We start from the raw sequence: 25,517 nt of genomic DNA on the forward strand, positions 1-25,517 counted from the left end.
CCCAGCAGAGAAGATTGGGCGTAGATTGTCCAGGAGGCCAAGGCCCTACATGGGCTGTACCACCAATTAGTAAGCAAGTAAGTAAGATGTATGGTGATGGACCTTTTAGTGAAAGTACTTGTAGAGAATGCTTACAGCGCTTCAATAACTGTGATTTTGACGTCGGAGACCGGCATAGCGGTGGAAGTGGGAAGCCTTTCAAAGCGACTGACACCGAGTGGAAACAGTCACAAGAGGTACTTGTCGAAAGCAATTGATATTTTTGAGCGGAACACTGGAAGGCAAACGGCCACAGTACAGAGAAAGGCATGAAAAGGTGATTTTGCATCATGACAGCGCTCGACCTACTGTCGCAAAACCCGTCAGAACGTGGCTGGAAACGTTGAAATGAGAAGTAATAACCCACTTGCCGTAATCTGCAGACATTGCTCCTTATGACTACCACCTTTCATGGACATTTACACAAGGCCTGGCTGACCAGTGCTTCCGGTCATATGAGTAAATGCAAAATTAGATCGATTCATGGATCTCCTCAAAAGATGCCCAGTTCTTCCGCCGTGGGATTCCTATGTTATCCGAGAGACGGGAGAATGTGGTGACCCGCGGACGATTTTCGAATGTGACGAGACCTGAAATATTGCAAAATTTATGGAAAGAATTTTTGGTTAAAGTTACATCATTTATTGAACAGCACATGGTTGGCTGTGCTTGAGATCTGTAAGCGTACCTGGCGCTGTACTAACATCAGCACGCTGCCGAGGCATTGACCAGCGCCAGGGAGCACTGAACTGTGTGGAGCGACATGTTCTGGCAAAAAAGTCGTTTGTAACGCTGCCCAGCGTTGACAGCCATCTAACGCTGGTAAAAAGCTTTCCTGTGTGCTGCTGTTCGTACCTAATCAGTTATCATTGCTACAGCTGTCAAACCCGACCAGTCACGGAATACTCATGAAATTATATGACTGTATCCCGACACATATGTGTTTAACGAGTTTAACATTATACTGAAAGTGCCTACAAAGAGGAAACATCTAGGTATAGAAAGTAAAAATAAAATAGATATAAAAACAACCAAAGCAGGAAGCCAATTTATTTCAAGCGGTTTACCACTGGCGAGGAACCTGTTGCAACTAAAAGCTATTAAATGAGATTGTAGCCTAATCGGATTTTGGGATTTTTTTTAACATTGTTGTTTGTTATCTTCTAGATTTTTAGCGAGCAGAGAGTGCTATTTGTCGCTTATCGATTAATATCTAATTGCTTGGTATATATTTAGGACTATATTATTTTACGAAACTATGATGTGATATTGCAATTCATTGCCTTTTATGTTTAGTCTTGCTGATCTGTGGCCCTACCCGTTACCACTCTCTCATTTTTTTACGTATCCCAGTATTTTGTTTCTTATAGCAACTTCGTAAGTCAACTGAAGCGTATGTATATCTTTTGCTTTCTCGCTGGTGTGGTACTTATTCCGTCCCACTGATCTAACGAACATCTTGCTGCGGTACCAGCTGATGCTACGTGCGTCCCTCTAGTGCAATAGATTTGGTATTTAATTTAGGTCACGTCTCTTCGCGATTTTGGTTCCTGTTTAGGCACATATCGATAAAAATATCAGTACAGAGTCTGTTTCTGACGTATATGTATTACCGTGTTTGGCATTTTGTGACCTCAGCGTGAAATACGTGCTTCTTGGAGCCATGTTATCCGTTGCTTATTGAGGAACAGGTCATCTGAAGACAGCTTTCATTTTGTTGTAGTTTTGTTCTACCGTAACCTTTTTCTTTTGCACACGTGGCGAAGAGCATTACCATTGCAAGGCAAATGGTCACATAATGTTTTATTTTTCATTGATGTACATGAAACAACTTTAATTTGCAGACGTTCATGGCTCTGTATTCGTTGTAGTTGATTTGTAGGGAACTGACAAGGAAAAGGCGACGTTGCCTATAATGTCCCGCTATAAGTTTCAGTTACAATTTAAGAAACTTCTTCCTATACTCGAGTTGAAAAACTTGTTTAGCATTATTAGTGGAACATAATTCTTAAATATGATGTGGTGCATTTTATCACGTGTTTTTATGCGACGTTATTAATCGAACAATAATGTTGTATTATAATATGGTAACATAAAGGCGTTATGACAAGTGAAACGCAGATGAATTGGACATAGTTGTAACAGTATATCTAAGTGGCAATCATAGATTAAATGTATATGAACAAATATAAAATGTCCCTAACCTAAATATTTTGAGACACGCTGAAAATGAGAAGGAAAACGCCAACGGGCATGTTAAAATGTTTCCCAACAAAGCTGAAAACGAATTGGCATGATATACTCTTAAATTCTAAGAGATTATGGTCCATTTAAGCTTCTCGGACGTAATAAAACTTGCGTTAGACTTTGCAGAACGAGTCTGCTTGTCCCATAGTTTCGATCCAAAAGGAGCAACGACAGACAAAAACAATGCTGAAGCTGTCCATCAAATCGAAGATGAAGAAAATTAGAACTACAGTTCGACCTGTGAAATGGAAGTGTATCGGAGATTGCGGGAGGCCATTACAGCGACTCATTCCTAAAACACAGAAATGGTGTAGTGAGTTTTTGATGAAGACCAAATGGAAAAAGTGACCAGACGCATGAAATAAGAAAATGTGGGCTCCTGCCAAGTGTAAAGGGGCAAGGAACGCAGGGAAGAAGTTGTATTCCGATGCATACAAATAGTGTTTTAAGAACTAAAACTTCGAACATTACCTTAAACTTGAATAATAAGTATCTTTAAGTACAGAGATATAGTTTACAAGGGAATTACAAATTAAGATACCAGATTCTCAATTTCTTCAGCCTGTAGATGTTTATAAAATTAAGTGCAGTGTGTTTAGCTTTCCAAGAGTTTGAGTTCCTTAAATCAGACAACGAGAACAACATCCTACAGTTGAGGATGACAATGTTTAAATAATTTTATAACGCAATTTTCAGTCTATAGCGAATAAAATATCAAATGTGGTACAATTCAGACAACTCTCATTTACTTGTTCAGGTTATTGTGTGCAGTCCTAAGGATAAGATTATTTTAGTAATTACGAAATAATTTATCTCTCCTTTTGCTTAATTTCAGCAGATTCGCTATCAATTGTACTATTTATTACAATTTCCACGATTGTAATTTCGACTTTCGATCATTTTAATGTGGTTGAATGTGCTGAAAATACAGCAGCTATCAGTAAAACGAATAAAAATAATTTAAACCTGTGTTCACTTTATTAATGTTGACAACTGCTGTGTTCTCAGAACAAACAAAGATTTATCGTTTCTGTTTCGTTGGTACGGAACTCAGTAAGAAATGCGAGACTGCGTTGCAGCTTACGTCTACTCACAGGTTACAACTGGAATACTTATTTGTTTGTGTGAAACACATCAGCAGGTAACCTTAAGTGGGACAAAGAAACGTACATCTACATCTACATACATATAGCGCAAGCCACCGTGCGGTGCGTAGTGGAGAGTACCCTCGTACCCTGTACCAGTACTACTCATCTCCATTTCTGTTCCACACGCAGACAAAACGAGGCGGCTGTGCTCCGATGAACCGAAAGTTACGACCACGTGCTCAATAGCCTGTCTGTTCGTCTCTGGAACGAAATACATCACTCATTCTGCGTATCAGGGATCCGGCAGTTTGTTGGTAGGTTTGTGGATGTATGTGGCATTCTATGTCTACGGACAGATCATGTAACTCGCACAAATAACGAGCCGCTGCTTTACATACAGGATGATGGGGCCAGATATCGACTCAGATGGGTTCCATGGGATTTACATCAGGCAATTTTGGTCGTCTAGACGTTTACGTGAGTTCGCTCCTCAAACCATTGTAGTAAGGATCTTGTTCCGAGACACGAGCAGTTATACTGCTGGAAGATGACATCGCCGGCGGGAAAGACATCAAGCGTTAAGGGATGCAGAGGGGAATGTCTTCCACAGCAAAATACTGCTCCCACCAACCTGTGTCCGTGCTGTGCTGCACGTCTCGAGCCGCGGTTCACTTCGATGACGGCACGTGTGGAGACAACCAGTGACTCAGTGTGGCAAAAATGTGATTCACCGTATGGGTCGAGGCGTTTATATTAATCGGCTGTAGAATCTCAATAGCCCTTTGCTCATTGCAATCATAACTGACAATGTCGTTGGATCAACATGCGAAAATGTAGGCGTGATCCGCTGCGGAGCTCCATGTTGAACAACATATGATGAACGGGGTGCTCCGAAATACCTTTGCGTGCACCAGCATTCTACTCTTTCGGCAGATATGTCACAGATCGTCATTTATCATACTTTATAGAACACGCTTTAAAGTTCCTCCATGAGAAGAAAGTCGCTTTCCCTCCAGGAAGCATCTCCGTAATACTTGCGTATTGTTCGGACCTAGCAGTGACAAATCTAGCAGCGTGTCTCTGAATTGCTTCGATGTCCTCGTTTTTAATCCGACCTACGTATCCAAACCAAATAAGCAGAATTCAAGAGTAGCTCGTACTAGTGTCCTACATGCGGTCGCCTTGAAGGATGAATCACAATTTCCCAAAATTCTCCCAATGAACCGAAGCTATATATATAGATATTTAAACGTCAATGTCTCAAGCAGGTCACTAATAATGCTGTATCCGAAAATTACAGGTTTGTTTTTCCTACTCATCCGTATTAACTTACATTCAGCTCTAGATGTCATTCATCACACCAACTAGAAATTTCGTCTGAGTGATCTTGTATCTTCTTACAGTCAGTCAACTTCGACACCTTCCAGCACAACACAGCAACATCACCAAACAACTGCAGATTGCTGCTCACCCTCTTCACGGATCATTTACGAATATAATAATTAACAATGGTTCTGTCTGACTTCCCTGGGTCACTCCTGACGATGCTCTTGTCTCTGATGAAAATTCGCCGTTGAGGACAACATACTGGGTTCTATTAGTCTTCGAGCCACTCGCATATCTGGGGATCTATTCCATATGGAATCTGCCTGTTTCCCTTATCCGTAATTCGCAGTATTGCACGTGAGAAAAGAGCAAGCTGAGTTTCGCATGAGCGATGCTTTCGAAAACCATGCTGACTCGTGGACATAAGCGTGTCGGCATCAAGAAAATTTATTGTATTCAAACCGGGATTACGTTCACAGATTCTGCAGAAAGCCGATGTTAGAGATATTGGTATGTAAGTTTGCGAGTCCTTTCGTTTGCCCTTTTTTTTTGTAGTGTAGTCAAATTCACAAACCACCCATTAACCCGTATCTTACCCAAAACCACCTTCCATTCAACAGCAGATTGAAGCTTAACATGTTACCGTCGGCATAGCTTCCTTCTCGGTATATCCCCGCTGTCTTTCTTCCGTCCACCGGGGAATCAGTATTTCTGGCTCATAGTCAAGACTGTCCCAGATTCCCTCCAAACTACCCATTTCTTTAATTATTCCCTTAAACTGATCTGCTAACTTTTCAATACTATTTCTTTCTCTTCCCCGGAGCAGTCATCTTGATCCTCCGATATTACTGCATCATAACTAGTTGACTTGTACTACTGTTTGTTTATCATTGTTTCCATTCGAAAGGAATGAAACATTACGTGATAATTATTTAACACAATTTTGATAGCACCGGCATTACTGTAACAGCACACATTCACTTTCTTTAGTATTGGCAGTAGCAGTATTGATAACATTAGTGTTATGAGGTGCAATTCATGAACTAGCCAAAGTTCAGCGTTAACTCCCCCAAGACGGTTTAGATGTTAGAAAGGGCTGAATTCCTTACTATTGCCTCGTAAAATAAGTATGTAAATAAATTAATTAACAAATAATTCAGTTTTGTTTAGAAAATATCCTATAATTGTAGTTATAGCACGTAAGTTGTTAGCTGCACCAAAAATTCCTTACACAGGTATATCTCGAATGATATATGTTGGCCTACAGCCATATAATCACTAGAACTCTTAGGAAAATCAGTGTTACAGTTAATGATCGTCAGTTTTCCATTTTCGTTATTCTTAGTTACAAAAAATCGCTATCGAACATTGTACAAATTTTGATATCAGATAAATTCATCCCCTAAGCCTGGAGGTATTATTAAATTTATCTGCTTAGTAACAGACTTTTCGAACGTTCACCAGCGCGTACAACTAAGTACTGCTCTTCACAGAACTAGTTTTCAGGGCTTTCTGCCCAAAACTATGTTTCACATAAACATGTGGTTACGGGCGGCTCAGGTACTTGAGTACGAAAATAGCACCTATGTTCAAGAAAGAAAATCGTATCAGAGTCATTTAAAAATATTCTCAACTCAGCTTCATTAATACTGAGGTGATAAAGGTCACGGGTTAGCGATATGTACGTACAGAGACGGTGTTAGTGTGGCGTGCACAAGGTGTAAAAGGGCAGTGCATTGACGGATCTGTCGTTTGTACTCAGATGATTCATATGAAAATGCTTCCCTTTGAACGTGGGATAGTAACTGGTGATTCACGCATGGGATATTCTACTTCGGTAATCTTCAGGGAATTCCGTATTCAGAGGCCCACAATTTGCTGGAGTACGCCTTCGCCAGCACACTGGTCGGCACTGGGAAACACTGTACAGCAGGCTCTGAACTAGGCGTCCCGATGAGGAGAGGAGATCAGGGCACGCCCCCAGGGAACGCGCCGATGGCGCACCCTGGGCCGCGTGCATATAGGCAGCCGTCGACGACCGGCCTGTCTCCCTCGTCAGCCCCCCTTTTCTCCCCTCATCTGTCCGGGTCCACCCCCCACCCCCATCCCTCCATCGGCCATAGGTTGTGGTGTGTCATCTCCGTGATAATTTTTTAGTGGAGTGTTTACGTGAGTGTTTAGTGTTGAATTTCCGCCATTTCAAAATTTAAAATGTCACCGTTTCTGTCGCCTGCTTTTATTGTTTATTATATTCTTATCACATTTTTAAATATTTTGTAGGCTGAAGAGCGACGTACTAAGCTGCTACCAGCCCACTCCATGCAGGGGGGGGGGGGGGGAGATCGAAACCCAATTCAGAAAAAAAACAGCTCTCCCATTCTCTCATCTAGGTATACTGCCTTGCTATGTCGCATCGAGACTCAGCTGGCATTGCGCCTCAATATGCCACACTGTGCTCTAGTCTTACACATCAATAGTCGTCGTCTCGCACCTTCGCTAGCTATGATAATCGTTAGACATAGTATTTTGATTGCTGTTAACCAAAGAACTTCAGATTGGACATCATTGAAATTAAGCACCACGTGTGCATTTTTTGTTGTAGTGAGAAGAAACCGTCCACCCACCTATCATTCCACCCTCTCCTCATGCAGCCAGGAATCACGAAACATCACGGGAGGGCACAGCCGCAATAAGTGGCGACGATTCTGATCAACAAGTTTTATTTAATTATCATGTGTTCTAGGTTGCTGCCGGAGAGCTGTCGGTAATGATTCTACACGCAAAAAAGAGTTTTGCATCACCCTCGTTCCCAGGACTCTTGAAGATAGAAGTTGAGTGTGGATATTTTATCACAGACACAGTCCCTTTGACTGCCATTAAACTCGGCCAAAGGTCTAAGCAACCATGCATGAGCAGCGCCTATTAGACGGAGAGGGTCTGACAGCCGATCAGTTCCAGTCATTCCACCAGGAAAGAGGTACATGGATCGTGTGGTATGTAGTTCAAACATGCCTATACAGTAAATATTGCAGTCCGACCACGTCCGCATTTTTACTTTGCGCCAGGAAAGACTCTCAACAAGGGAAGTGTCCAGGCGTCTCGCAGTGAACCAAAGTGATGTTGTTCGGATATGGAGGAGATTCAGAGAGACAGTATCTGTCGATGACATGCCTCGCTCAGGCCGCCCAAGGGCTACTACTGCAGTGGATGACCGCTACCTACGGATTATGGCTCGGAAGAACCCTGACAGCAACGCCACCAAGTTGAATATTGGTTTTCGTGCAGCCACAGGATGTCGTGTTACGACTCAAACTGTGCTGCATGATGCGCAACTTCACTTCCGACGTCCATGGCGAGGTTCATCTTCGCAACCACGACATCATGCAGCGCGGTGCAGATGGGCCCAACAACACGCCGAATGGACCGCTCAGGATTGGCATCACGTTCTCTTCACCAATGAGTGTCGCATATGCTTTCAACCCTACAATCCTCGGAGACGTGTTTGGAGGCAACCTAGTCAGGCTGAACGCCTTAGACACATTGTCCAACGAGTGCAGCTAGCTGGGGACCCCCTGCTAAAATTAAATGTCATGTAACTAGGGTCTCCCGTCGGGTAGACCGTTCGCCGGGTGCAAGTATATCGATCTAACGCCACTTCGGCGACTTGTGCGTCGATGGGGATGAAATGATAATGATTAAGACAACACAACACCCAGTTCCTGTGTGGAGAAAATCTCCGACCCAGCCGGGAATTGAACCCGCACCCTTAGAATTGACATTCTGTCGCGCTGACCACTCAACTACTGGGGGGCAGACTATTCCCTGCTGTTTTGGGGTGGCATTATGTGGGGCCGATGTACGCCGCTGGCAGTAATGGAAGGCGCCGAGAGGCTGTACGATACGCGAATGCCATCCTCCGATGGATAGAGCAGCCATATCGGCAGCATATTGGCGAGCCATTCTTCTTCATAGACGACAATCCGCGCCCAGATCGTGCACATCTTGTGAATGGCTTCCCTCGACTAGAGTGGCCAGCATGTTCTCCAGACATTAACCCTATGGAACATGCCTGGCATAGATTGAAAAGGGCTGTTTATGGACGAGGTGACCCACCAACCACTCTGAGGGCTCTACTCAGAATCGCCGTTGAGCAGTGGGACAATGTGGACCAACAGTGCCTTGATGAACTTGTGGATAGTATCCCACGACAAATACAGGCAAGCATCAATGCAAGAGGACGTGCTACTGGATATTCGAGGTACCGGCGTGTACAGCAATCTGGGCCACCACCTCTGAAAGTGACGCTGTCTGGTTGTACAACATGCAATGTGTGGTTCTCATGATCAATAAAAAAGGCGGAAATGATGTTTATTTTGATTTCTATTCCAATTTTCTGTACAGGTTCGCGAACTCTCGGAACCGAGGTGATGCAAAACGTATTTGATGTGTGTAGATCGATTACAAGTACAGGATATAGTATCACAGTTGTTTGAATAGGTTGGCCATCTACGAGAAAGTGTGTATCTCTACATGACACAACGTGAATTGATTCATTTGGGTTGAGTGAGACATGGTGGACTGTGTCATGGGAAGCATGGAGGTCTCGATATGGATACCGTTTCATTGATGTTTCGCTGTGTTTAATGATGGTTCCTCCAACTGACTTGGTGTTTAAGACTGTGTTGGTCCCTTTCCTCTACGCAGCAAAGCAACTAGCAGTCATTTTCATGTCCGAGATTAACTCTAGTATAATTTTTGTGAATAGTTTCTTTGAACTGCAGTAACTCATGTTTGACGTCCAACTGAAGACAGTGACGAAACATCGCTTACTACGTCAGCTAGGGGCCGTGGCCTACTTCTGTTGACGCATGCTGTTGGTTCCTGTACGTCCATGTAACATTTGAACCTCTTCGTCAACCTTCCGTCTTCTTCTGACGAACACAGCTTCTCTGTCGTCTCTCTAAAAACATTCGAGTTTCTGTTTCTAATCTTTACTCTGTCACTCAAATGCAATAACTTATTGTGTGCTTTAAGAATTATAAATTTCCTACAATTTGTATCTTCGTTTAAGTAAATCATTTCAGTCTTGCTATTAACAGTTACCATTTGCGTGAAAGTTTAACTTAGTGAAGAAAGAAGAGTAGCTTTGATTTGTGCCCTTCGGTTTCCAGCGATGGGGGGTTACATGTTGGTTTTGAGAGAAGATGACCGAACTGTAACTGGATATACCGCACAAGAGACTGGAATACGTCCACCTTTGTACGCCTTGGCTGTATTGTACAATACAATGCAAGGTAAAATTTTGAAGAAATGAAGTCCCATTCTTTACGTCACTAAGACTTTTAATAACTACCTGAGACTCTGGTAAAAATTAATGTAATAGCCATGTATTCTACAAGTTCGCAATCATAGCAACACTTATAGAATGTTAGTGCAGGACAACCCATAATCACCAATACTGCTGTCATAATATTTAATTCACTGTTCATTTTTTTTCAGAGAAATCAACAAAATTATGGTGCAAGTTTTAACGAAAGGCGACGAGGCCAATAGCATCCGCGTGTCCAAGGGAACGACGCCGCAAAGTTAATGAGTTGGACTCTGGCTGCGAGCCAGTCGTCAGAAGTGGCGCAGCTCTACCGTTTCTGAGGCGCGGAGAGACGAACCCAGGAGTAGCCGGTACAGGACAGGAGCTGTCTGCGCCGCCTCCCTGGAAAGCGCGTACGAGGCCACTGTCACCATTAACACCAGTGACGACTGCCACAGTATATGCTAAATAAGTCTCTCCACGAGCTGTTTCTGGTGCTGTAATAAAACAGCGGCAACTGTATTCCAAGATATACTGCACAGCGCTGTCACCATGAATAAAACTAAGAATATCTGCTGGACCGAAACGACCTCCTGGGACAGGTGGCACAGTGCGGAGTAGACGCTCCTCAGCTTCCGGTAGCGGTCCGCAAGTGGTCGCCGCTGTCATCTGACTCGGGCTGTAGCTCTCAGACACTGGTTCAGCTGGCTTAACTCACTCCTCACAAGGAGAACGAGGCCCACATACCTGGCAACAGCGGTAAGTGCAATACAACATGAGAGCAGTGGTAACATGTATGTCCATTTCATTTCGTTCGTCAGACATTTCAACGTCACAGCGGCCACACGTTGCGCGAGAGAGCCTGCATACACCACTTTGCAGGAGATCCTCACTGCCGCAGTGGAGAATTGGCGCAACCACAGGATGCCACTGTCCCGGTAAAACAACAGAGTGAGCATCTTCTGGTACTTGTAGGTGTTTCGAAACAGGTCTGCGGCGATCGATATGGCCGTGGTAGAGTCGTATGTCGTCACATAGCCTAACAACCACGTGAAGGTAATGGAGTCCTTTTTTCTTGCGTTCGTAGCTTGCAACCAGTCCTCCACATGCGCAGTTATTACTAGGTTCATGACGAGAACAAAAGCTGCGTATAGCGTACCAGAACGTGTTCTCCGTAGCTCACACTTCTCAATGTCGACAGTGAACGGCGTCAGCCTGAAAACCCTGCAGACGGCGTGATATCGCGCCGCAGAGCTTGAGAGGTCTCCTCTATTCGCCATTTCAGCATCAGCTACCACTCCAGGATGCCTAAGTTACCTGTGATGAAAGAAAAAAGTTCTCCAGTTATGGTAAGCAAACTGCTTGCATTACAGAGAGGTTTAATTAAAATTAACGACATACGACTGATCAACAAAGTACACTCAATCTGAGATAGCACTTCGAACGTAAATGAGTCAAGGTTCCACAAATCAATAGGATATCAATGGAGTAAACATAGTCATGATTAAAAAACTCCTTCATAGTCACGATTTTCCGGCATCAGAAATCGATACAAAGGTACGATCATTATAGCAAAACAAAACTTGACCATCGAGTTCAGTTGCTGCATCTTGCAGACCGCAAATAGTGAATACTGAGAACTCGAATCACTCACGTATAAGTTCTTGTGTAGACCTACATTCAACAAAGTCAGTAAGACTGACCCTGCCGTAATATATTTATTAAATACTACTAGTATAGTTATTGTTACGCAAAAACCACCTATCAAGCTCATAGCAAAGTTTACTGTTACGAATATCTTTAAGAAGTCTTGCTTACATCTCAGACAGAGTCTGAAAGATTTCAAAATTTTGGGTAAAGTAACAAAATAAATGAAAGTAAATAAGACAGTAAAGATGGAGAGTTAAGAGAATATATTGGATGGTAATCGGAACCATTACAGACGGCGCACTAAATCAGCTGACGAGGGAAGTGGCGGTTGCCACTTGAAGGAGTAATGTCGACAGTCATCAGGGTAAGCGAAGCAAGCCTACATCATCTGGCTAAACAGAAATTCGTGTTCCTTGCCCCCTATACATGAGTTTAGTATTCCAAACTTTATCGGAAGTTTTTTTGCCAATATGGTATGACAGTAAACTGATCTTCTTTGTTATCATGTTTCCTCGTTAGTGTGATGCTGCCTTTTATTTTATTTTCCTTCCATTTCGGTGTAGCTTTTTAATAAAAGTTTTGTCGTGTAAAGTGGAATAGTAGCCATAGTTTTCTTCTGTTTTTGGTATTTAAGTTAGCTCTAAAAAGTTTATTTTATTTCGGTGCTCATGCTCGATTGTACATACATTTTTGAGTGAAATCAGATAATGGAATGACAATATGGGAAGAACAGATTGCTGCTCATCACACAGACGAGGAATTGAGCTGCAGACAGGCACAATGAAAAAACAGACTAAATCCTGAGTTTCAAGACGAAGTCCATCTTCAGAAGCAGAAAACACACACATATTCAGTCAAGCATAGTCCACACAGACATGGCCACTGACAGCAGGACCTGACTCATGCTATGTCGTACTCAGGCGCCTAGGGACAGTGGTAATGTCTGTGTGAGTTGTGCTCGTATGAATGCGTGTGTGTTACTTATTTCTGAAGAGGAATTTTGCTCTGAAGCTCAGTTTTGTAACAGTCTGATCGAACCTCTCTGTGACCCAATGCCTCCTCATGTAGTGAGCAGCGATCTATCCTTTCCATATTGCTTATATTTTTGTATAATTTGTTCGTTTCAGTAGAATATATCTATTTATTTTTCTGATCGGTCTTGCAATGTTAGGGTGTTATCTACATACCTGTACAAGAAATAAATATTATTAATCCATGTGAGATGGTATGAGGAAATTAGTTCTCAGTATGGTGTAGTAAAATACTAGCTAGTGTACCAACAAGGTAGTTTCCTATTACTAAACCGTATTCTAGCACATGTAGTTGGTTATTGGACTTGGAATATTTATGGGAGAGCTATAATTTTAGTAAAATAATGAAATTCGTCTACAAATATTGCGTTCATCTGACGATGAGTACATTATATTTGACATTTTCAATGGTGTCATCAACTGCTACGTTGGTGATCACGTTGATTATATTCAACAAAATGTTTTAATTGGTGTAGAATATCGATGTCTATAATTTGTGATATCATTTCGCTCAAACTATTCACTGTATACTGATTTCTGCTTATACAGTCTTGAGTAAGTATATACATTACCTTGTTGTTTTAGTCAGATTGCAAATCTCTTTTACGGTTTATTACTAGATTGATAGGGCTGCTACGTATATGACTTTTTGGTAGTGACTGCAATGCATATGCGGATAGGTTCATTATGGAGCAATATGTATTCTTCTCTTCTGTCAAGTAACTGTTGAAAACTATTAAGAGATATGTAATTTTTTACGCAAATGAAACTCTAAGATTCTTTTTCTACATACTTTCTTCAACATGACTGCTACTGTATTTCCTTGTCAGTTACTATTGCTTTGTTAGTGTTTATTTTCTCATAAATGGTATCGTTGGTTTACATATTGAGGAAAGTGTCAGATAATATGAAACGTTCATGTCAAAAGTTCAAGCTGAGAATAATTATCAGAACACGCAACAGAAGACAAACTTGTCATTTTGTGGAACAACCCTGTAAATTCACACATTCAGGAATGTATAAGTTAAAATGCGGTTGCCATGATATAACAATCATAGGACTAACGGGAATATTTCAAAACAATATCCATGGAATTTGTGAACGTCATTGACATGAAACTGTCTAAACTTAGTTCACACCTAAAACTACAAAAACTCAGTTAGTGACGTAACACGATGCCTGGCGGTCCCAGCGACTGCTGAAAACCGTAGGCAAGTAAGTATTTTAGATGATAAATGAAGTTTTACATATGTGACGAAACATTCTGCATTGCTTTTAACACACAGACGAAGCTAAAAAACAAAAAAAATGCATCGAAAATTTCACGAATTCTCTTACAAATGTTTACTGTTGAAATACATTCCTTTGTAGGATATTCTGTTAACAAAGATAATGTAATGTACAAATGATTAGGTATAGCCTGTGATCAGTCAAGTTAATCGCCTTTGGATTTAAAGTACATCACATTTGACAGTCATCTACCATATCTACAGGGTGAGTCAACATTATGTGAAGAATTTTAATTTTTTTTCCTTTTTTACTCCAGTTTGTTGGAACCGATGTCTGATAGACTCACACTTGAACAGAGAAGAATGATTGCAAGCTTACTGGAATACATACGCTAAGGTAATAATATGTAAATTATTGACAAAAGTTTTTGGCATGTGCAAAGAAAAAAATACGTAACTTGTGGGTTAGATGGAAAAATAACAGATATGGGACACTATGCACCTGAGGAAAATGTCTTCTGTTGTGCTGATACCACTGGAGATGAGTATGTATCCCAGTTCTAATATGGAAATAAGTAAATAAGAATATTATCTACAGGGAAATTTACGACAGTCAGCCTCAGTCTGTCACCAATCCTAGACAGCTCTGGTCTGCTGCGCTCGTTGTATCTGCATATTCCTTCTATCTTTCGTTTCCCAATACTTAAGAGTCTTTTTGCAGTTTACTTTTAATAATCTGCATCTCACAGGGTATAAACTAATTCCAGAGAGCAAGCCATCGTATTAACTGTCATACAGCACAGTCGTCCCCTCAGAAGTGAAGGCTCCAACTCATTCTCTTCCCACAGAACTGAAATATTACGTGTCTCGTAGTTCCCCTGCGGGATCGAAATTGTTATATGTGCCGAAGCAATGTTGGTCACTGTTGGCGACCAGATACCGTTCCTGAGCCGACCACTCCCAGTGGCACAGAGTCTGTGTACCTCATCTGTCGGCGCCTGGTGTACAGCTCATGTCTGAGTGCGAAAGCTTCCTTCTGAATGTTTGTGCAGCAGGTATCTGGCACGGGGTGGAGGCTACAGCCCAGTATTTACACTGGAGGCTTAGGGAAAGTGCATAAAAGCCACCTCTAGACCGAGTGGCTGAAGAGCCCTCATCGTTAATCCGAGAAGAGAATTTGCGTGACACGTGTCTTCAAATACTGCTCAATGAAGAGTCTCAAAAAGTGTGTGTAGTGAATACTCAGTTGGGCTTGTGTAAATATTTGCGTTTGCCTCTTGGCAGTGCTTCCTCACCCACCATTTTCCAGCGGTATTTTGAACAGCTGACTGCACAGGGTCCAAACTGTTCAAACTATTTTGACGATATTGTCATAGCAGGTCGTACACCTAAAGAACATTTGCAAATTTGACTGCTTTGTTTCGTATGTTATCTGATGCAAGACTGAAGTGTAGACTGGACAAGTGTGATTTTCTTAAACCCGAATTGAAATATCTTTGTCATGTCATAAACCGTCAAGTTGTATATGCTCTTTAGTCGCATTTGTTAGCTATACGAGATTTGCCTGTTCCTCGCAATGTTACAGAATTGCAGTCAGGTTTAGGGAAAATGAACTATTATATTTGGTTCATATCTAATGCTGCACAAATTACAGCTCCATTTCATCGCTTGCGTCGGAAGAATCTCCCCTTTGTTTGGATAGTTGAGTACCAAGTAGCTTTTCAAAAACTTAAAGATGCATTGTTCAGGGATCGATACTTAGTTCATTTTGATCCTGACAAACCATATGTATTGCAAGTTAACGCTTCCACAGAATTGGTGATAAAGAGAGGCCTATTCCTTTCGCATCAAATGTGTTGTCCAGAGATCAGTGTAACTATTCAGAAATTGAAAAGGATGATTTGGCCCTTGTGTATGGTGTCACCAAATTCCACCACTATTTGTATGGCACAAAATTCTACTTAATAACGGATCACAAGCTATTTCAGTCCTTGTTTCATCCCACGAAACCGGTTCCTTTCCAAACTACCCAAAACTGGCACAGACGGGCTTTGTTGTTGTCTCAGTACCAGTACAAGGTTGTGTACCGTCCGACTGCTCAACATGGTAGTGCGGACGCATATTCACGTCATCAGATTGGCCCTGATACAGATTTTGACGCTTCTGCTGCATCTCGTTGCCACATCGATGCTCAGGTTTCAATCTTTTCGGCTGAACTATAGGAAATGTCACAGGCTGTGGAACCTGATTCAGATTTGTACATTTTGCTAAAATTCATTCGCACATATTGGCGTCGTTTCATGTGTAGCATAAAGAACTCTGTCGTGCGCCGATACTTTGCATGTCGGCGTAGCCTCGCTATACTGAAATGGGTGATTCTTGTTCAAAATGACAATGGACACCCAAGTGTGTTGATCCCTAAAGCTTTGCAGAAAGGAGTGTTCCACTTACTTCACCAGTGGGGATTGTTCGGACGAAACATTCAGCGCGTCGACACTCTACGTGGCAGGGTATGGACGCCCAAACAGAACAGATGACGTCACAGAGTGACGCATGTGCGGAAAACCAGTCCGCTCCGCCACAAACATCACCATGGCAATGGGTGCACATAGACTTTGCAGGACCTTTTTGGAACGCTCGTTGGTTGATTGTGGTTGACTCGTATAGCACATTGACTTTTGCTGTGCCAATGAACTCGACAACGTCACGTAGGTGCTGTCCTCTAATTTTGCCTCGAAGGTTTACCTGAAGTAATAGTGTCAGACAACGGACCTCAGTTCACGTCAAACAAGTCTGAAACTTTCTGTGCACGCAATGGCATACAGCATGTAACTATCGCACCGTTCCATGCACAGTTAAGCGGCGAAATGCAACGTTCAAACAGTAAATGGCCAAACTTCGCTCCGCACACACCAGGGATGAAGCATTGGAGCTGTTTCTCGCCTCCTATCGTTCGCACCCACGAGATGCACCATCGCCGGCGGAATTTTTGTTGATAATTCTCCCGGGTTATATGGGCGTGGCCCATGGAATTCTTCTATTCCTAACGTTTCGTCCAATACTACGTTGGACATCTTCAGAGGTATGGCTGGTCCTGCTGGACTCCGGCAGGACTCAGCAGGACCAGCCATACCTCTGAAAATGTCCAACGTAGTATTGGACGAAACGTTAGGAATAGAAGAAGTCCATGGACCACGGCCATATAACCCGGAAGAATTATCAACAACAGTACTATCCGGTCGTGAAAGCATTCATTGCCGCCGGAATTGCTTCACAGCCGGCGCCATCGGACACTGCTCCACCTGCTCCACCCTCCTCAGCATCCGGCGACGAAGGAAGGCCGCAAGTATCGCTTCGCGTCGCATGTTACTGTCTTTTTCAGGGTGTTTAGCGGCAGCAGATGGTGGGCGCGAGGCGAGATCGTCCGTCAGCTTGGCGCATGCATGTACCTTATTTCAGGTTCAGACGGCATGTAGCACCGCCATCAAAATCAACTTCGACACTGCCATGTGCACGGTGATCTTTCTGTGCCTCTTGACCCAGATTCATGGATCCCGAGGACAGCGCGGCCACATCGGCCGCCAGAGAGTGTCATCACGACACCGCGGGACGATCCCATGGAGACGGAGCCTCCGCCTTCTCTAGTCCTACCACTGGAGCTGAATCCGCCCACACAGCAGCAGTCGACACCTTCCACATCAGTTTATTGGCCGGTGGAGGTGGATGCGTACCCTTCTGGTTGCTTTCCGGGGGACGTTTCCAGGGCGCAGGCCGGACGGAGCGGTGCGAGCCGAACCGGAAGTTCGACGCCACCTGCAGCCACAGCTTCCGGTCCAGCGCAACTTCCACCCCCCGGCCTCCCCCGCCGTTGCCACGCTCTCTACCCGACGACGGTCCGTCTCCTTGAGGGGGGGAGGGGGGAATTTTCCGGCGTAACATCAAGCGTCGGCACGTAGGCATGGAAACTCACAGTAGAGAAGGCTGTGAGACGACCTCAGCCAATAGTACGCTGACTAGAACGACACCACTGTAGGAGCGGTATCTGTACGAAGACAATGTAAGTGCTCCTCCAGCTAGCTTCGATCGCACTAGAAGAGCCGCACTAGAGCTGTGGTATAAACTCTATAGCAGTAACTTATGAGCTTGGATGATCTGCTTGCATGGAAATTCTATATATCGAGAGACATTAATTGTTTGCATGTCGCCATTTGCTTGTTGCTCATCTTTGTGGAAACGCAAGTGTTGTCAATTTAACATATTGAAATAAACTCTATTAATAGGATTTGCCTGAAATGCTGTTTAGCTATCCGAGAAAGGAGATTCCTAGGCACCCTACATTACACGATTGGGCAGAATACCCACAAATAGGATCAGTCAGGTTCTTCGGAAATTCTTCAGTCACCTTCCTTGGCACATCAGTTGATGGTTTGATGGTCACCATAAGAAAGCGTCTCATGCTCGGTGTTCTTCTTGCTGTAGAATGATTCTATTTGCCTCAACATTATCTATCCACTGATAGGTATTAACACTGATCCACCATATCATATCTAGAAACTTTTCGACAAACTCATTCTCCTTTTGTGATAAACATTGAAGTGCTCTCGATAGAATCTAGCGTTGTGCTGTTTCATATTGGCTGTCCTGTTCCTTATACCACTGTACCCACCTCTCTTTGTTTCCTCAAACCTACTATATTTCAAATACAAAGAGTACACTGCTGGACATTAAAACAGAGCAAAAAAAGCATAGTCAATAATTTAGTTGTATTTTTAGTGCAACACTATGTAACGCTTGGCAGAGGAATACTTTATTTAATTTTTTCATTGAAGATGTACAAGGTGCAGAGTGGTGTCAGGACTGCGCTTGTATTCAGGTGTCCCGCTGCTGATTATGGTGATTGTGAGTGTTATTTAGCTGCGTAGAAGAATTTTAACCAAAGAGATGTCAGTTAGTAGGTCAGCGAAGTGTGAAAGAAAGATTAATTTATCCATCCCATTAGTTATAGCAGTTGATTTGCGGCCCTGAGCAGCGAGTGTCAGACGTCGGTCCTGGATATTAGTTAAGTGTTAAACTCAGCTAGCAGCCTTCACAGACCAGCCAGTTTGAAGCGGTGATAGGCCAAGGAGAGGTGTCAATGGCGTCAGCGCTTTGGCAGGTGGAGAAGTGTCAAGTCAGGCCCCTGGGCCAGCGTCAGGCTGCTGTGGAGGCGAGGAGATGCAGGCACGATGCAGTGAGTGTGCTGAGGTAGGCAGTGTGGGCGGGAGCGACAGTCGTGTGCAGAACTAGTGAGCCAGCAAAAGACAGCAGCCGAGTGTGCATGCAGTAGGGACGCAATGACTCCTCGACTGGTCAAGCCGAGGCGCGAACCCTAACCCACTGTCAGCCAGTGAGCGGTCCCCTGACTAAAGGTACCAGGTCGACACTCTGCAGCATCGGGCCTAGGTCCTGCCAGTAGCAGCCAATGCAGGTCACCTCTAGTAGTGGCAGCTAGATGAATTACATCAGGTCAGCGAGTGGCATGGAGCATTTCTCGAACTCTGCTGGCAGTGGCTAATGCTGCCTGTCTAAAATGGGCAGCATTAATGTGAGTTTCACCCACGAACGGTTTGCTGAGGCAGCATATCTTGTTACATAGGAAAAATAATAGCCAGGTGTTGGTCCAGAACGTGTGGTAACTCTGGTCGGCCTTGCTACATTCTGACTCCTTCACTTCTACTGTGTCACCAGTGTTCGGCGCTGATGGAGACGGTACTCCTAGAAGTATGGTGACTTTGTATATGGCAAGGAATGAATGGTAATTTTTGCTGTGTCAGACCGGGCCATTCAGAGCTTCTTGCCAAAGAACGCCCAGACGCCCTCCTCTGTCCTGCTACCATGTACCTTCTTCTGTCAAGTAATGTTGGCTACTGACATCAATCCGGCCACACTAAGTACAAAGAAACCGTGACACAACAAAAGAGTGACATTCATAACACAGAGCTTCCACCTCTGATGGCAACAGTGGCTCTGAACCTGCAGGCTACGTAGCCGAAACGGAACTGGATCATTGATATGGGCACATCATTTCATTGTGCGTAAACTTTGTCGTGGAGGTGGTTAATTAGTGATTAAGGCATTCCAGTAACTCTATAACTTATTACCAGATAGTTTCTCTAGATGACACATCCCACCATAAGCTGAGTTGGGCAAGAGTTGGATATCAACAGTATCAAGGTACGTCATTATAGGATTGGCAGCCTGCAGCTTTATAGTTTCTTGTTTAGATGTAACGTCACGGGGCCACCGAGCTGATAAGAAATGCAATAACTGTTGTTCATCTTATCGACTATGCGAACCAGAACTGATCGTGTAGCGTACCCAGTGACATCCCACACCTATACGCCATGTGCTGTGCCCATATGACAGTCTCGCGCTGACTTCAGAGGCTTGCGCACACGGATACGTCTCTCGGGACACAATACGTAGAACAGAGACTCGTCTCAAAAGATGCTGTGGTGTCACTCTGGTGTCCATTGTTGCCGTTCCTCTGCTGGTATACCTCCCTCTGTTGCTGACATTCCGTGGTGCTCCACTCGTCGTTGCACATCGCGTATACATTCTTGCCTTGCTGGAAGCAAGCCCATTTCCCGACTCAAGAAATGTGATGTTACTGTACGATGCTGTAGGGCCGAGCCAGTCCTCTCGCACTCTAGTCGCGTGCGATCCTTGAGGCCTATCGTGGTGTTCGGCAAAGTCACTATGATCTCATCAATTTCATATTTACGTGGAAATCGTGGCATGCCAAACAACACGTGCAGCAACATTGTGGAACTGCAGACCCGATATGTCATGATACTGCTGCAGTCGAATACCAGAATGTGTTGGCAGACAGTCCACGTTCTTATGCAAATTACAGTAATCGACATTCACATACTATTTATGAATAAGAAACCCCTCTGTCTAACCTTTTCTTTTATACAGAATGTGGTACAAGTAGTATTCACGCCATTTGCTTGTTTCTTGCGTGCCATCTTCATGTTCGTGTTGTTTCACTTTTAATAGGCAGCAATTTACAAACATTTCCTAATGTATTAAATTTCAAGGCACACGGGTGCCATTATTATGAAACATTACTTTGTCTGAAAGACACTAACCTCCCCCCCCGGCCGGCCAGAGGAACAGAACTGCGTAAGGAAGCAGAAACCGATTCACGGCATTGTGGACATACAGAAGATCACGACAGTATCCCTTGTTCTGCATAAACACAGGGAACAGAGAGTTACGTATCTTTCGACTGTGAAAAAATACTTGGATGACTACAGCTATGTCTGCATTCGTAAAGAACAAGGAAGAGAAAAGGAGTGCATGGAGAGAGGTATTTCACGTTTAGTTGTGGAACAATTTCTTGTCCACAAAGTCGAATGTAGAGTTTTGGGTTATCCTGTAGTCGGCGATTAGTAAGATTGCCATGTCTGAAAAGGAAAGGTTTACTTTTTGGTGGATTAGATCAATCAGATTCTCCATTTACTGGGCTACGTTTCAAATTTGCTGAGGTAGCTGTTGACTTGTTCATTGATTGCATTCGAGTTGGGCGCATGACACCAGTAAGTGTTGTCATCTGCATGTAGAACCATGTCTTCATTCTACCACCGGAGTCTCGGGATATCCGCTCTGTATATCGTGCATAACTGAGTGGATATGACGGCAGCGTGAGGTACTCGCGGTCTGGGTGTGGAGGAGGGCGACTTTTGACCCCCGTCTCGTAGTTGTACTTTCCAATTTCAAATGAGGTTAACTAATAATGGTACTATTGTAGGTGGGAAGTTGTGCTTTAGCATTTTGTGAAGATGTCTGTACCTTATCAAAAGCGCGTTCTGTGTCCAGAAAGAGGGTAGCAGTTGCACCTGTGAAATTGCAGGCTTCCGCTGCATTCCTAATTAGCCTTAATCATGGATCAGCGGGATTGTGTTTCTGAAACCAGCTTGTTCATGTGATATAATGCTTTTGTCTCCTGCAAAATGTTGTAGTATGTTGTTAACTTTGTCTTTCAAACTCTTGTCAATTATTTATAATTATTTTTATATTTCTAAGTTTGGTTTCAAAGTCGGTTTGCTGAGTGGTGAGTTCGACACGGTTTCTTCTTTATTTCATGTAAATCACAAATTGTACAAGGTTGAATTCTTTCAGTCCAGGTATGAAAAGACTTAACGATTTCCTTGGGGTCCAGATTTTCAATGATAACAATTCTAGTTAGAACATTCAGATCAATCATTACTGGGTTCTCACCGGATTCTGTGGACATGCTGGCGTTTCATTTCGAGTTAAGCCTGGAGCGTGCCTTTTAAAAACCTTCATCGTTATGTATCTCAAGAGATTCCGTTTCATGAGGAGAATCATTTGTTTAGCAATGAGTAGCTGGTTGTTGGACGCACAGATTCCTGAGGCTCCTGAGGTTGTTGGGGTCGGTTGGTGACTGTTGAGATTCGACCGGTGTCGTTGCGTCAGATCTGATCATTTTCTGACGTTTTTTGTTTGGCATGAAGAACGTTGACTCTGCATGGTGGAGATGGGATGACCTGAGCGTTCTCTTCATACAGTTTGTCCTGAACATGATTCCTGCCATATACCATTTGCTTCTTTTACTAATTTGACATTCATAGTACCTATATTTTGTCAAACAACAAAAATATTTGCTACGTTGAGGAAAACTAACAGATCAAATTACACTTACACCTAAAAAAAAACCAGTATGAGAAAAATAAACATCATTATACGCAACATAATGAAATCACAAATATCTCATTCTCTAGATCAGTGCTGTAAATTCACTCGACATTGTGTTTATAAATTGACATATGGAAGCCAAAATAAAATATACATTAGAGTAGACAGAAGGAATTTTCAAAACAATGTTCATACCACATCTGAATCTCACTGCCATGATATTATCTTCATTGGCTCACCGTTAAAACAACAAGTTCCACACACCAATGAAAAAGGACATGTGTTAAATATTTTACAAGAAATAGAAAGTTTCTTGTATATGATAAAACATCAAGACATTATTTTGAACGAACAGGTTGAATCAGGACAATTCATTGTAAATTTCACCAATGTCATTCTAAATGTTTCATGTTGAAACATATTCCTATCTTTAGATAACGTGTTAAAATAGATAACACTATTTAGGAGTGAAATTATATAGTCTGTCATTTAGCAAAGTTAGTCATTATCTTTGTATGTAATGCACTCTTCCATTAAAACTTAAACAATAACCAAATATATGTTCTGATTGCAACTGGTATATTATCAGTTAAGATTAAATATGTCACTGGCTGACGTCTGCTATGTAAGTTGTATGACTGCTCAATAGCTACACTAAAACGGTGTGTTTCTTTTGCAGAATTGGAAAAACACGACCGTGACAGGATTCGAACCTGCAATCTTCGGATCCGAAGCCCGACGCCTTATCCATTAGGCCACACGGTCACTGACGACCAAGTATTCCTTACATTCGTGTCATCTCGAAACGCCCATACCGCTGAGGAATTGTGTTTTCGTTCTACACAGCCGCTGCCTCTTGCTGCTTCCCACCCATTCGTTACGTTCAAACCCTTACGAGACCGACCAAATAGAGATTGGGAATCAAGGCCACACACTTTGTGCATTCGGAATCGAAGGCAGGACGTCCCTCGCCGCATTTACGTAAATCATCCTCGAAGTATATTTTGTCTTCTCTAATGCTAGTAGTGCTACTGATGGACGTTTGCTTTTGTTACTATCATAGCAATGTATAAATAAAGGAATTCTCTGTTGTTCAGTTTATTTGAGTCAACTCCAGTACCAACAGCCCTCGTGCCTCGTACTTTTCGTAATCCAACACAAAACCCGTTTTTTAATGGTTCAGTTTTAATAATCACTATCTCCCAACGAATAAAATAGTGCCAGAGACCTACCCATATTTTAAACTTTAATGTAACACACTCATCACATCAAAAGTGAAAGCTCAAAATGATTCTCTTCCAGCAGAACTGAAATACTACATATCTCCTAGTTCTTACATACTACAAATTAGTTCCTTCCCACTCCAGTGACCAAGTGCACCTGAATTTTCCCACTCTATCACTTTATCTGCTCCCTGAAACTGCAGCGCCCTCTTACTGTCGAGGATACCCCGCATGACGTCGGGTATGAACCTGCTGGTCCCATCAGTTCCATAGTCTCATGACGGTCGAGAGATCCGATTAAACCGAACAGAATTATCCTGGAATAATAAGATGCAGTGTTGATACACTAAGATTCTGATGCTGTCAACATTCGGCAGGTACTGGTAATTGTACTTCTCGTTCGAGGCACATCTCAGTCATCTCAAAACAAATAACGTTGAAATACGGTCTGTGAATGAGGGACCCCATACTTGTTCTTCAGTTATATTCAATATGGAGGTGGCTTTATTTCTATCCATGTCGTGTGTTTGCGCTGATATGCAAACCATCCGCATGTAAAAGCATGTAGAGCACTTCAGGTAATTTGCGTTTACTGCTTGTTGCCTTCAAGGTCAAATTCCTGCTGCTTTAACGACCATTGATGTAGATTTGTTTCTTCCGTGCGAAATTACAAACAATATGGGTGGCAGTTATTTGTCATTGAATATAATTCTGTATGAAAGCACTAACCTGGTTACCAACACATGTAGTCCATTTGTCTTCGCAGTTACGGCTTAGAGTTCTTACTACGCCTTCCTCGGCGCTTTTGCTCCCTGAAATAACATGGGTGAGGTGACAGATATGTATGCCGGGTCTGTGAGAAACGACGCAGATCATTTGGGCTGTCTCTCAATTGTACGTTGGTAAAGAACGAGAAACACATTGATTAAACCATGAAAATGAAGTAGTCTGTATTTGACATATTGCAGGAAGGAAGTAGTTTTTTATGAAAGTAATTTTTCTTAAAGTGGCTGTCATTTCAATAGCCACTGCAGGAAACGTCGAATCAATACAGAAAGCTTAAAGCCACTCTTTTTTTCTGCTCAGTAATTTGTTTCTTTGTTTACTTCAATATTTCCTATTTTCTCAAACCGTTTGATATCAATGTCATATTTTATAGTGCTTCGTATTCTACGAATTTATTATCTAACGATTATCGAGCTCAACGTAGACTCATGTACATCTCATGAGAGAAACAAAGTCGGTCAGAGAACTAACGGTTAAGGAGTTATCACTTTGAATACATGCAGTGAGAACCTCTTACTAGATCACAGAACTTGAGCGACGATTGTTACGACAGTTTTTTATTATTATTTACTTGATGATTATTTGTTAAGAAGTATTCGACTATTCTTACACTAAATGTTTAGTACAATATGTCAAATATTGAGTCGTTTGTAAAGTAATGTTGAAGGTGCATTATACATGGGAGAGCGATTATTTAACTAATAAGGATTTTTCGGGGTGGGGTTAAGGGGCAGAGGGGCGTTTCTTCTATAAAAAACCAAAAGTATTTGGAATCTAAAATGATCAAGGGGAATAAGACAAATTACTTGTAATGGAAATAAATTAGTTTTGTTACTATGGACTGTTACTGTAACACGCAATTACTCAGATACAGAATCCGGAAAACA

The 25,517-nt window shown here is 42.7% G+C and overlaps 1 non-coding gene across 1 annotated transcript; it reads right to left on the bottom strand.

Moving 5' to 3' along the window:
- Window positions 1-23,313: 23,313 nt before the first annotated feature.
- On the bottom strand, window positions 23,314-23,386 carry Trnar-ucg. The gene has a single exon. It is a non-coding gene; the product is annotated as a tRNA-Arg (tRNA).
- Window positions 23,387-25,517: the final 2,131 nt, after the last annotated feature.

The sequence above is a fragment of the Schistocerca americana genome, unplaced genomic scaffold (genome assembly GCF_021461395.2).
Source record: "Schistocerca americana isolate TAMUIC-IGC-003095 unplaced genomic scaffold, iqSchAmer2.1 HiC_scaffold_18, whole genome shotgun sequence".
NCBI classification, from domain to species: Eukaryota; Metazoa; Arthropoda; class Insecta; order Orthoptera; family Acrididae; genus Schistocerca; species Schistocerca americana.